The sequence below is a fragment of the Gekko japonicus genome, unplaced genomic scaffold, assembly GCF_001447785.1.
Source record: "Gekko japonicus isolate JY-2015 unplaced genomic scaffold, Gekko_japonicus_V1.1 scaffold6909, whole genome shotgun sequence".
NCBI classification, from domain to species: Eukaryota; Metazoa; Chordata; class Lepidosauria; order Squamata; family Gekkonidae; genus Gekko; species Gekko japonicus.
Window position 1 is genome coordinate 6712 of NW_015161633.1, and position 3817 is coordinate 10528.

Here is a 3817-nt window from a genome sequence, read left to right on the forward strand (position 1 = left end):
CTTTCATGTGCACTTATGCCTAGAATTAAACTTTGTTGGTCTTAAAGGTGCGGTGCTATTAATTCATAGGGTCACCAGAAATCGGAAGTGTCTTTACAGCACTTAACACGCACAGTGCCTCTGTGCTTAAACGTTGTTGTGTAGGGGGGTATGTACAGCTTGTGCATGTGTAATTAGGTATATTATACCCTGAGAAATACAGGGGTCGCAGTGGGCCAGAGGTTAAGACACTGAGCTGCAAACTCGAAGGTTGGTTGCTGAGCAGTCGGAGACCCTAGTGCCCTGTGACGGAGCGAGCTCCCATCTCTGGCCCCAGCTCCTGCCAACCTAGCGGTTCCAAAGCAAGAAACTGCAAGTAGATAAATAGGTAGTGCTTCGGTGGGAAGGTGACAGGCAGCATTCCGTGCACCAAGGCATTTAGTCATGCCGGCTGCAGTCTACTGAATTTTCCAGATGTTAGGCTACAGGGTTTAAAAAAAACAAGCAGTGCTGATGTACCTTGTTTGCTGTTTTCCAAACAATCCCCCCTTTGAAAGGAAAAGAAATTGCCTCTTCTAAAATTTCCCTTTTGCTATGGGAAGTTCCCATAATCTTACAAACATTGCTTAATTCCATTCGATCAGTTGGCATCCTAAGGGTTACAGCCTTCTAAGCCAAATGACCTCAGTGGATTTAATATATTTATTATTTTCAATTTATAAACCGCCTTTCCTGCGCAGGCAGGCTCAAGGTGGCGAGAGGGTGTTGTAATTCTGTTAAGGATTGCACTATAAGGCAGGCATCATTTGATCTCAGAACTGGTTTTGGGTTTTATGTATTTCTGTATTCTATTTTATCTATATTATAAGCTGTTGAACTCTGTTAGGAAGAAAGACAGCTAATATATATTTCAAGTAAATAAATAAACCCTAGGGCATGCTGATGTAGAGATTCACCCTATGACCAAATTAACGTCTGCTGACTTTGAGTGTTAAGGTTGCAAGAGGTAAAGGTAAAAGGTAAAGGTTTCCCTTGCTGGAAAGCCAATAGAATCCGACTCTAGGGTTGTGGTGCTCATCTCTTTCCAAGCCAAAGAGCCAGCGCTGTCCAGAGACGTTTTCTGTGGTCATGTGGCCAGCATGACTAGACCCTGAGGTGCACAGGACACCGTTACCTTCCCACCGAAGCGTTATCTTTCTACTTGCAATTTCTTGCTTTCGAACTGCTAGGTTGCCAGGAGCTGGAACAAGAGACGTGAGCACATTCCATCATGCGGCACTCGGGTCTCAAACTGCCAAACTACCGGCCTTCCAGCCTGCAGTTCAGCATCTTAACCACTGAGCCACCACAGCTCCAAGGTTGCACGAAGCAGCTCTTAAACATCACTTGTCCATCCGTCACCATTTCGGAAACTTTTGGAGGGATGATTTCAACTTCGATTTAGAGACTTATCTCACCATTTCAGTGTAGTTTTCCAAGTTCCAGAGTGTTTCTTGAGATGTTTGCTTATGTTACTGTTAATGTTACTTTTAAAATAAATATAACATTAATTATTGAAAGTATGGAATTGGAAACTTTTTAAAAAAAATGTTTTTATTGGTTTTGTCAAACCCCCTTTGACAACAAACAAGGGAAACAGAATGAAGCAAAAGGTGGGTATGACTGGATGACCACACTTCTGGTAAAATGTGGGGTGTGGCCTAATATGCTAATGAATTTCTGCTGTTGGGTGTGGCCCAATATGCTAATGAGTTCCTGCTGGGTTTTTCTTACAAAAAGAGCCCTGCTTATAATTGGGGGGGGGGGGTTATGGGTCTGGGGAAACTTTTCTAGGAAGGGGGAAAGCCCCCCCGGGAAAGGAACCCACTTTCAGTGCCTCGTTGCCACAGGCAAAGGGAAGGCGCCTGAGCTCTCTGCCCCGAGGAAGCTGCTGCAGGGAGGACAGGAGAACCCCACCCAACCCTATCCTCCAGGGTCGTGAATGGGGCGGCTGCAGGGCCCTTCAGGAGAGGGAGGGGCTTTCCCCGGCCTCCCCCCCCCCCCATTGCAAGGAGCCCCTCTGAGCCTGGCGGCTCCTCTTCGGGCGAGCCCCTCCGGAAGCCCCCAGCAGTCGTTCCCCCCCCTTTCCTGACTCCCTCGACCAGTCGCTCCCCCTGATGCATGTTCACCTCCTTGTCTTTGCACCAAGTCCGGCTTCTGGAAACGGGGGATCTGCAGGGTTGGGGGCAGTGTTCCCTCTAAGCTGAGTTAATGTGAGCCAGCTCAGTTTTTTAGCCTCCGCCTCACAGATTTCTGTCTCCGCTCAGGAAGGGAGGGCTCCAGAGCAAACTCATTGATGCAGCAGCCAAATCGCTCGCTCACAACTTGAATGCCAGTGGCTCACAAAGCAGAGTTTTTGCTCACAGGATTCCACAGCTTAGAGGGAACATTGGACTTGGAGGGGTGGATGCGGCGCGGGGGGCTCAGTCAGGGCTCAGAGGCTCCCCTAGTCCCGCTTGGCTCGGCCACCACCCCCTATATGGAATACTGCAGTGAAAGAATCAAGGGAATATCTTGTTGGGTACAGGAGAAACTGCAAGTTAAAACACTTGTGACAGTAGCTGGCAACTGCAGAGCTCAGGGAATGTTATGCCTACATTTGATGACGTCACAACCTGGTGGTCAGGCCTTCCATATAGGGGGTGGGGGCTCGGCTTCTTGCAGAGGAGGGTTAAAAGGGGGCGACAAGTCTGCCCGTCTCAGAGGGAAAAGGAGGCGGGGTTGCAAACACGTCCCTTCCGTCCAGAGTCTCCCCCCGCCCGTGTGGGGAAGAGAGCCTCGGCGCCTGCGGAATCCGGTGAGCTGGGAATGCAGTGGGTGTGTGTGTGTGTGTGTGTGTGTGTGTGTGTGTGTGTGAATCCCCTCGGGCGTCAGAAGAGGGGGGGATGCCCCGTTGCAGAAGGAGACCCAAAGGCGGACGGCGCTGCCTTTGCTTTTTAGCCGAGCCCGGCTGACTCCCGGATTGTGCCCGAGCCTCCTTGTCTGCTCTCCAAGACGATGTTGCATATGAACAAGGCGCAAATATGAATCTGTGGTGCTGCCTTGCGACGTGCAGTACGGGAAGAGGCCACGGGGAGATCCTTTGTCCGAGATGGCCAAGCGGCGCTGGGGACTCTTGCAATGTTCCCTCTAAGCTGTGGAGTCTTGGTGAGCAAGATTTCTACTTTGTGAGCTCCTGGCGTTGAAGTTGTGAGCGAGCGATTCGGCTACTGCCGAAATTAGTTGGCTCTGGAGCCCTCCTCCCTGCGCGAAGACAAAAATGTGTGAGCCGGAGGCTCAAAAACGTCGAGCTGGCTCACACTAACTCAGCTTGGAGGGAACGCTGGACTCTAGGTGGGCAGCCCCCCCTGCGGAGTTGCTCCGGAGTAGCCCCACTGAGGTGCACAGAGCGTCAGGGAGGGCCGCTTAGCCGCACCTCCTCACCACTGAGTTGAGTGTGAGCTAGGTGAGTGAGTGTGAGCTAAGCGCACTCGTAAGCTCAGCTCACTAAGCAGAGTGTGAGCTAGCTCACAGTTTTTTAGCCTCCGGCTCACACGTTTTTGTCTCCCGCTCAGGAAGGGAGGGCTCCAAAGTAAACGGATTTATGCAGCAGCAGCCAGATCGCCGGCTCACACCTTTAATGCCAGTAGAGCTCACACAGTGGGATTTTTGCTCACCGGACTCCACAGCTTAGAGGGAGCATTGGCCTTGCTCCTCACCGAGAAGACAGGAATCGTTTTTCGTTTGTCTGCAAGGGTTCAACAAACCCCCACCACCACCACCACCATCAGCAAGAGATGTTTGCTGGAGAGGCCAAGCC